The sequence below is a fragment of the Macrobrachium nipponense genome, chromosome 9, assembly GCF_015104395.2.
Source record: "Macrobrachium nipponense isolate FS-2020 chromosome 9, ASM1510439v2, whole genome shotgun sequence".
In the NCBI taxonomy this organism is placed as follows: domain Eukaryota; kingdom Metazoa; phylum Arthropoda; class Malacostraca; order Decapoda; family Palaemonidae; genus Macrobrachium; species Macrobrachium nipponense.
Genome location: NC_061110.1, coordinates 59,397,255 through 59,407,254, shown reverse-complemented (window position 1 = coordinate 59,407,254; position 10,000 = coordinate 59,397,255). Strand labels below are relative to the sequence as shown.

Here is a 10,000-nt window from a genome sequence, read left to right as displayed (position 1 = left end):
TTAGCTACGAAATATCCTTTAATATCCAATTCACTCTACTACGGAATTATATTTTTATATATGTTAATCGAAAGGGGAATTTTTTTGTTGATAATAATTTCGTCCTCTCGTGGATTCGAACCAGCACACACAGGAGAAATCAGGACTTCAGAGATGTTACCGACTCGGCCAACAAGTCGGCCAACGTCAATGAAGTCTTGATTTCTCCTCTGTCTGCTGGTTTGAATCCACGAGAGGACAAAATGATTATTGACTAAATGATTGCCTTCAGTTAACATGTATGAAAATATATTAATTCCGAGGTAGAGCGAATTGGATTTTAAAGGACATTTGTAGCTTAATGCACATACATATATTTACCAAATATATATATATATATATATATATATATATATATATATATATATATATATATATATATACATACATATATATATATATATATATATATATATATATATATATATATATATATATATATATATATATATATACATACGTGAATACCACAGGAAATTAACAGGCAGAAGTTCAGTACCATTCGTTTTCACGTGTTGTGCCCTGACGGTACCTGAATAAACAACACATGAAAGTGCTTGGTAATGAACTTCTGCCTGTCATTTTCTTGAGCCATTTGCTTATATACTGAATTAACGTGCATCTACTGTGATTTTTTAAGCATATATATATATATATATATTATATATATATATATATATATATATTTATTTATATATATATATATAGTATGTATGTATGTATATATGCATATGTGCTGTATGTGTGTGCATGAACACACGTATGTATGTATATATGTATGTCGCATGTGTGTACCCAATGTCATTGTAATTAGATTTATTATTTTTGTTATACGGCAGATGTTGGTTCTTTTCTTTTAAATGCCCATGCATCATTCCTATGTTGAACTGTACGTTGATATTTCTCGGTCCATAGCAGTCGTTTCCATAGCTAGCCTATCATCTCACACTGCCATTTAAGACGAGGGGCGTCATGGGCGCGAGGTGAGGAGAATCAGAGCCTGGGACCCGGGTTGTTGAGGTGTGGGGGGAGGGGGGGGGGGATGGGACCTATATGTTGCGAAAGGAAGGTTATCACAAGCTTGCGTGATAACGGCATTGAGACTAAATCCGACAGCCGCCTCGAACAAAGGGCGGATTGTCGTTCTGGATGTTATTTACCCTTTTTCACTCATATCTACATCAGATCATCCCTGTAGTGCCGCCCAAGATGGACTAAGTCTAAAATAAGGTGAGTTACCTAGAGGTTCCGTTTTCAACGCTCATGCGCATGACGTCACCTGGAGACTTGGATAGTTCAGCCAGGCGACTCATAGGCGGGAAATATCCCGCGTTTTTTTCACATATGTTTATGTTTTCATTTACGAGGACAGATTCATCATGGTAATATGTGCCACGTATGGGTGCTCATATTCTTATAAGACCAATATAACTGATGGAAGTGAAAAAATTAGTTTACAGTTTCCCAAAAGATGCAGAACTATTTAAGAAGTGGGTAAATATATGCAAAAGAAATGATGGTATCAATGACAAAACTGCACGAAATTGTTCGTCACATTTCCTACCCAATGATTTTGCCAGAATCCTTAGGCACGAATTGCTCAATTACTGCCCTAAGGCTGTCCGAAATTTAAAAGAAGATGCCATGCCTACACAAAATCTTTATAATAATGTTACTGTTGCTTCAAGTAAGCCTATAACTAATATCTCGTCACTTTAATTTGGTATGTTTCGTGTAAAATTTTGGTCAACTAAGCGACTGTATATGAATAAGCTCACTTAGAAAATTAAGAGATTATATGAATATATCAATTATATTTCTCATGCAAGTAAATTTTTAGCCACGATCGGAAGAATGTCTCTGAAGATCGGATGGAGAGAGGGGGAATATTGCAAAAATGTTTTCGTGTGCTTAAATACTATTTCTTGAGCTTTAAATTATATTAAAAAGGTTTGGTTAGCTTCGAAATACGTCCTGATTTCATATGGATAAACTACGAAAAATGTATGTATGTTTATATATATATATATATATATATATATATATATATATATATATATATATATATATATTAGCCAATTTGAGCGTTTTGACACACGTAGCCTTGTTTATGAATAATCATCACATCGAACCGTGATTCAATTTATATATCGTTTGAGCTACAAATTTCCTTTAATATCTAAATTCACTCTACCTCGGAATTGATATATTTTCATATATGTACCGAAGGGGAATTTTTTTAGTTGATAACAATTTCGCCCCCACATGGGATCGAACCACTGTCCAAGTGGACGGGAACGAAATCAGGTTACCCTAGTGACGCTATCAAGTCAGCTAAACAGAGACGCTATAAGTTTGTATCGATTCTGACCTTACAAATCACACTCGATCTCTGTGTATTTGTAATTAGAATCGATATGAAACCCCGTCTACCATGTTAGCCAATTTGAGCGTTTGACACACGTAGCCTTGTTATGAATAATCATCACATCGAACCGTGATTCATTTATATATTATTGAGCTACAAATTTCCTTTAATATCTAAATTCACTCTACCTCGAATTGATATATTTTCCATATATGTACCGAAGGGGAATTTTTTTAGTTGAAAACAATTTGCCCCCACACTGGGATCGAACCACTGTCCAAGTGGACGGGAACGAAATCAGGACCCAGTGACGCTATCAAGTCAGCTAACAGAGACGCTATAAGTTTGTATCGATTCTGACCTTACAAATCACCCTCGATCTCGGTATATTCGTAATTAGAATCGATATGAAACCCCGTCTACCATGTTAGCCAATTTGAGCGTTTGACACACGTAGCCTTGTTATGAATAATTATCACATCGAACCGTGATTCATTTATATATCATTGAGCTACAAATTTCCTTTAATATCTAAATTCACTCTACCTCGGAATTGATATATTTTCATATATGTACCAAAGGGGAAGTATTTTAGTTGATAACAATTTCGCACATGGGATCGAACCACTGTCCAAGTGGACGGGAACGAAATCAGGACCCAGTGACGCTATCAAGTCAGCTAACAGAGATGCTATAAGTTTGTATCAATTCTGACCTTACAAATCACCCTCGATCTCGGTGTATTCGTAATTAGAATCGATATGAAACCCCGTCTACCATGTTAGCCAATTTGAGCGTTTGACACACGTAGCCTTGTTATGAATAATCATCACATCGAACCGTGATTCATTTATATATCATTGAGCTACAAATTTCCTTTAATATCTAAATTCACTCTACCTCGGAATTGATATATTTTCATATATGTACCGAAGGGGAATTTTTTTAGTTGATAACAATTTTGCCCCCACATGGGATTGAACCACTGTCCAAGTGGACGGGAACGAAATCAGGACCCAGTGACTCTATCAAGTCAGCTAACAGAGACGCTATAAAGAAGTTTTGTATCGATTACTACCTTACAAATCACCCTCGATCTCGGTGTATTCGTAATTAGAATCGATATGAAACCCCGTCTACCATGTTAGCCAATTTGAGCGATTGACACACGTAGCCTTGTTATGAATAATCATCACATCGAACAGTGATTCCATAGATATCATTGAGCTACAAATTTCCTTTAATATCTAAATTCACTCTACCTCGGAATTGATATATTTTCATATATGTACCGAAGGGGAATTTTTTTAGTTGATAACAATTTCGCCCCCACATGGGATCGAACCACTGTCCAAGTGGACGGAAACGAAATCAGGACCCAGTGACGCTATCAAGTCAGCTAACAGAGACGCTATAAGTTTGTATCGATTCTGACCTTACAAATCATACTCGATCTCTGTGTATTTGTAATTAGAATCGATATGAAACCCCGTCTATCATGTTAGCCAATTTGAGCGTTTGACACACGTAGCCTTGTATGAATAATCATCACATCAAACAGTGATTCATTTATATATTATTGAGCTAAAAATTTCCTTTAATATCTAAATTCACTCTACCTCGGAATTGATAAATTTTCATATATGTACCGAAGGGAATTTTTTTAGTTGAAAACAATTTCGCCCCCACACAGGATCGAACCACTGTCCAAGTGTATGGGAACGAAATCAGGACCCAGTGACGCAATCAAGTCAGCTAACAGAGACGCTATAAGTTTGTATCGATTCTGACCTTACAAATCACCCTCGATCTCGTATATATTTCGTAATTATGAATCGATATGAATCCCTGTCTAACCATGTTTTAGCCAATTGAGCGCTTTGACACACATGCCTTGTTATAGAATAATCATCACATCGAACCGTGGGGATTCATTTATATATCATTGATCTACCAATTTCCTTAAATTATCTTAAATTCACTCTACCCTCGAATTGATATATTTTCATATATGTTACCGCGAAGGGGAATTTTTTTTAGTTGATAACAATTCGCACATGGGACGGAACCACTGTCCAAGTGGACGGGAACGAAATCAGACCAGTGACGCTATCAAAGTCAGCTAACAGAGATGCTATAAAAAAAAAAAAAAAAAAAAAAAAAAAAAAAAAGTTTGTATCATTCTGACCTTACAAATCACCCTCGACTCGGTGTATTCGTAATTAAGAATCGTATATGATACCCCGTCTACCATGTTAAAGCAATTTGAGCGTTTAACACACTAGCCTTTGTTATGAATATCATCAACATTGAACCGTGATTCATTTATATATCAGTGAGATACAAATTTCCTTTAATATCTAAATTCACTCTACCTCGGAATTGATATATTTTCATATATTGAACCCATGTCCAAGTGGACGGGAACGAAATCAGGACCCAGTGACATCTATCAAGTCAGCTAACAGAGGACCTGCTATAAGTTTGTAATTCGAATTCTGACCTTACCAAATCACCCTCGATCTCGGGTGTAATTCGTCAATTAGGTAATCGATATGAAACCCCGTCTACATGGTTAGCCAATTTGAGCGTTTGACACACGTAGCCTTGTTATGAATAATCATCACATCGAACCGTGATTCATTTATATATCATTGAGCTACAAATTTCCTTTAATATCTAAATTCACTCTACCTCGGAATTGATATGTTTTCATATATGTACAACGCGAATTTTTTAGTTGAATACAATTTTATTCGGTTCGCCACCCCACATGGGATCGAACCACTGTCCAGTGGTACGGGAAGCGAAATCAGGACCCAGTGGGGAGACGCTATCAAGTCACTAAACAGATGAAAACGCTATAAGTTTGTATCGATTCTGACCTTACAATCACCCTCGTCTTCGGTGTATTCGTAATTAGAATCGATATGAAACCCCGCTACCATGTTAGCCAATTTGAGCGTTTGACACACCGTAGCCTTGTTTGATAATCATCACATCGAACAAGTGATCATTTATTTATATCATGCAGCTACAAATTTCCTTTAATATCTAAATTCACTCTACCTCGAATTGATATATTTTCATATATGTACCGAAGGGAGGGGTTTTTTAGTTGATACAATTTCGCCCCCACATGGGATCGAACCACTGTCCAAAGTGGACGGGACGAAATCAGGACCCAGTGACGCTATCAAGTCAGCTAACAGAGACGCTATAAGTTTTGTATCGATTCTGACCTTTACAATCACCTCGATCTCTTTGTGTATTCCGTATAGGAATCGATATGAAACCCCGTCTACCATGTTGAGCCAATTTGAGCGTTTTGCCACACGCTAGCATTGTTATGATATCATCACATCGAACCGTGATTCTTATATGTCAATTGACTACGAATTTCTTTATATCTAAATTCACTCTACTCGATTGAATATATTTTCATATATGTACCGAAAGGTAATTTTGTAGTTTTGATAACAGTTTCGCCCCCACATGGGATCGAACCACTGTCCAAGTTGACGGGAATGAATCAGGACCCAGTGACGCTATCAGTCAGCTAACAGAGGACGCTATAACTTTGATCGATTTCTGACCTTACAAATTTTCCCCCTCGATCTCGGAGTATGCGTAATTAGAATCGTATGAAACCCCGTCTACCATGTTAGCCAATTTTTGAGCGTTTGACACGCGTAAGGCCTTGTTATGAAAATAAAATTCATCAACATCGAAACGTGATTCATTATTGTCATTGAGCTACAAAAATTTCCTTTAATATCTAAATTCATCTACCTCGGAATTTGGATTATTTTATTTTTTTATATGTACCCCCGAAGGGGAATTTTTGTAGTTGATAACATTTTGCCCCCACATGGGACATAAACCCACTTGTTCCAAGTGGGACGGGAAACGAAATCAGACCCAGTGACGCTTATCAAGTCAGCTAACAGAGACCTATCAAGTTTGTATCGATTCTGACCTTAAAACAAATCACCCTCGCTCTCGGTATATTCCGTAAGTTAGAATCGATATGAAACCCCGTCTACCATGTTGCCAATTTGGAGCGGTTTGAACACACGTAGCCTTTGTTATGAATAATCATCCATCGAACCGTATTCATTTTAGAATATCATTGACCTACAAATTTTCCGTTAATATCTAAATTCTCTACCCTCAAGGATTGATATATTTTCATATATGTACCGAAGGGAATTTTTTTAGTTGATAACATTTTGCCACCACAATGGGATCGAACCAAAACTGTCCCCCAAGTGGACGGGAACGAAATCAGGACCCAGTGACGCTATCAAGTCAGCTAACAGAGATGCTATAAGGTTTGTATTGATTCTGACCACACAAATCACCCTCGATCTCGGTGTATTCGTAATTAGAATCGATATGAAACCCCGTCTACCATGTAGCCAATTTGAGCGTTTGACACACGTAGCCTTGTTATGATAATCATCACATCGAACAGTGATTCATTTATATATCATTGAGCTACAAATTTCCTTTAATATCTAAATTCACACTCTACCTCGGAATTGATATATTTTCATATATGTAACGAAGGGGATTTTTTTAGTTGATAACAATTTCGCCCCCACATAGGATTGAACCACTGTCCAAGTGGACGGGAACGAAATCAGGACCCAGTGACGCTATCAACTCAGCTAACAGAGACGCTATAAGTTTATATCAATTCTGACCACACAAATCACCCTCGATCTCGGTGTATTCGTAATTAGAATCGATATGAAACCCCGTCTACCATGTTAGCCAATTTGAGCGTTTGACACACGTAGCCTTGTTATGAATAATCATCACATCGAACCGTGATTCATTTATATGTCATTGAGCCTAACAAATTTCCCCTTAATATCCTAAATTCACTCCCCTACCGTCGGAATTGAGCTACAAATTTCCTTTAATTACCCTAAATTCACCTACCTCGGAATTGAATTTATTTATTTTCAATATATGTAGCCGATGGGGAATTTTTTGTAGTTGATAACAATTTGCCCCACATGGGATCGAACCAACTGTCCAAGTGACGGAACGAAATCAGGACCCAGTGACGCTATCAAGTCAGCTAACAGAGCGCTATAAGTTTTGTATCGATTCTGACCTTACAATTCACCCTCGATCTCGGTGTATTCGTAATTAGAATCGAATATGAAACCCCGTCTACCATGTTAGCCAATTTGAGCGTTTGACACACGTAGCCTTGTTATGAATAAATCATCACATCGAACCATGATTCATTTTATATATCATTGAGCTACAAATTTCCTTTAATATCTAAATTTCACTCTACCTCGATTGATATATTTTTTCTTATATGTACCGAAGGGGAATTTTTTTAGTTTGATAACAATTTCGCACATGGGATCGAACCACTGTCCAAGTGGACAGGAACGAAATCGGACCCAGTGACGCTATCAGTCAGCTACAAGACGCTATAGAAGTTTGTATCGATTCTGACCTTACAAATCAAACCCTCGATCTCGTGTATTCGTAATTAGAATCGATATGAACCGCCCGTCTACCTTCCTTTTAGCCAATTGAGCGTTTGACACACGTATCCTTTTTTATGAATCATCACATCGAACCGGGGTGATTCATTTATATTTCATTGGGAGCTAAACAAAATTTCCTTTAATATCTAATTCACTCTACCTCAGAATTGATATATTTTCAATATATTTACCCGAAGGGAATTTTTTAAGTTGATAACAATTTCGCACCCCACTGGTATCGAACAAATGTCCAGTGGCGGTAACGAATCAGGACCCCAGTGACGCTATCAAGTCAGCTAACGAGACGCTATAAGTTTGTATTCGTTCTGACCTTACAAATCACCCTCGATCTCGGTGTATTCGTAATTAGAAATCGATATGAAACCCCGTCTACCTTGTTAGCCAATTTTGAAGCGTTTGACAACGTAGCCTTTTTATGAATAATCATACATCGAACCGTGATTCATTTATATATCATTGAGCGACAAATTTCCTTTAATATCTAAATTCCTCTACTTCAGAATTGATATATTTTCATATATGTACCGAAGGGGAATTTTTTTTAAGTTTGATAACAATTTCGCCCCCACATGGTATCGAACAAATGTCCAAGTGGGCGGGAACGAAATCAGGAACCCCCAGTGACGCTAATCAAGGTCAGCTAACAGAGACGCTATAAAAGTTTTGTATCAGATTCTTTGACCTTACAAAGCTACCCTCGATCTCGGTGGTTATTCGTAATTAGAATCGATATGAAAACCCCGTCTACCATGTTAGCCATTTGAGCGTTTTGACACACGTAGCTTTGTTATGAATAATCATCACATCGAACCGTGATTCATTTATATATCATAATTTCGCCCCCACATGGGATCGAACCACTGTCCATGTGGGGGCGAAATTGTTATCAACTAAAAAAATTCCCCTTCGGTACATATATGAAAATATATCAATTCCGATCGATTCTAATTACGAATATACCGAGAGCGAGGGTGATTTGTAAGGTCAGAATCGATACAACTTATAGCGTCTCTGTTAGCTGACTTGATAGCGTCACTGGGTCCTGATTTCGTTCACCCGTCCACTTGGACAGTGGTTCGATCCCATGTGGGGGCAAAATTGTTATCAACTACAAAAATTCCCCTTCGGTACATATATGAAAATATACCAATTCCGAGGTAGAGTGAATTTAGATATTAAAGGAAATTTGTAGCTCAATGACATATAAATGAATCACGGTTCGATGTGATGATTATTCATAACAAGGCTACGCGTGTCAAACGCTCAAATTGGCTAACATGGTAGACGGGGTTTCATATCGATTCTAATTACGAATACACCGAGATCGAGGGTGATTTGTAAGGTCAGAATCGATACAAACTTATAGCGTCTCTGTTTTAGCTGACTTGATAGCCGTCACTGGGGTCTATGATTTTCGTTCCACCCCGTCCACCTTGGACCAGTGGTTCGATCCCCTATGGGGGGCGAAATTGTTATCAACTAAAAAAATTCCCTTTCGGTACATATATGAAAATATATCAATTCCGAGGTAGAGTGAATTTAGATATTAAAGGAAATTTGTAGCTCAATGATATATAAATGAATCACGGTTCGATGTGATGATTATTCATAACAAGGCTACGTGTGTCAAACGCTCAAATTGGCTAACATGGTAGACGGGGTTTCATATCGATTCTAATTACGAATCACCGAGATCGAGGTGAATTGTAAGGTCAGAATCGATACAAACTTATAGCGTCTCTGTTTAGCTGACTTGATAGCGTCACTGGGTTTCCTGATTTCGTTTCCCGTCCACTTGGACAGTGGTTCGATCCCATGTGGGGGCGAAATTGTTATCAACTAAAAAATTCCCCTTCGGTACATATATGAAAAATATATCAATTCCGAGGTAGAGGTGAATTTAGAATATTAAAGGAAAATTTGTAGCTCAATGTATATAATAAATGTATCACTGTTCGATTGTAATGATTTAATTTTCAATAACGAAAGGCTACGTGTTTGTCGAAACGCTATCAAATTGGGCTAACATGGTAGACGGGGTTTCATATCGATT

General features: G+C 37.4%; 1 protein-coding gene across 4 annotated transcripts in view; it reads left to right on the top strand.

The window, feature by feature from the left end:
- Window positions 1-10,000, top strand: part of LOC135218634 (uncharacterized) — a 74,104-nt gene that overhangs the window by 37,300 nt on the left and 26,804 nt on the right. Inside the window, exon 1 of one of the 4 annotated variants that reach the window (XM_064255073.1) lies at window positions 1,147-1,269. The exons of the other annotated variants lie outside the window; for them this stretch is intronic. The gene's annotated coding sequence lies outside the window, so the exon portion shown is untranslated. Of the gene's footprint in view, window positions 1-1,146; window positions 1,270-10,000 lie in introns of those variants that run through there. 4 annotated transcript variants of the gene reach the window in all.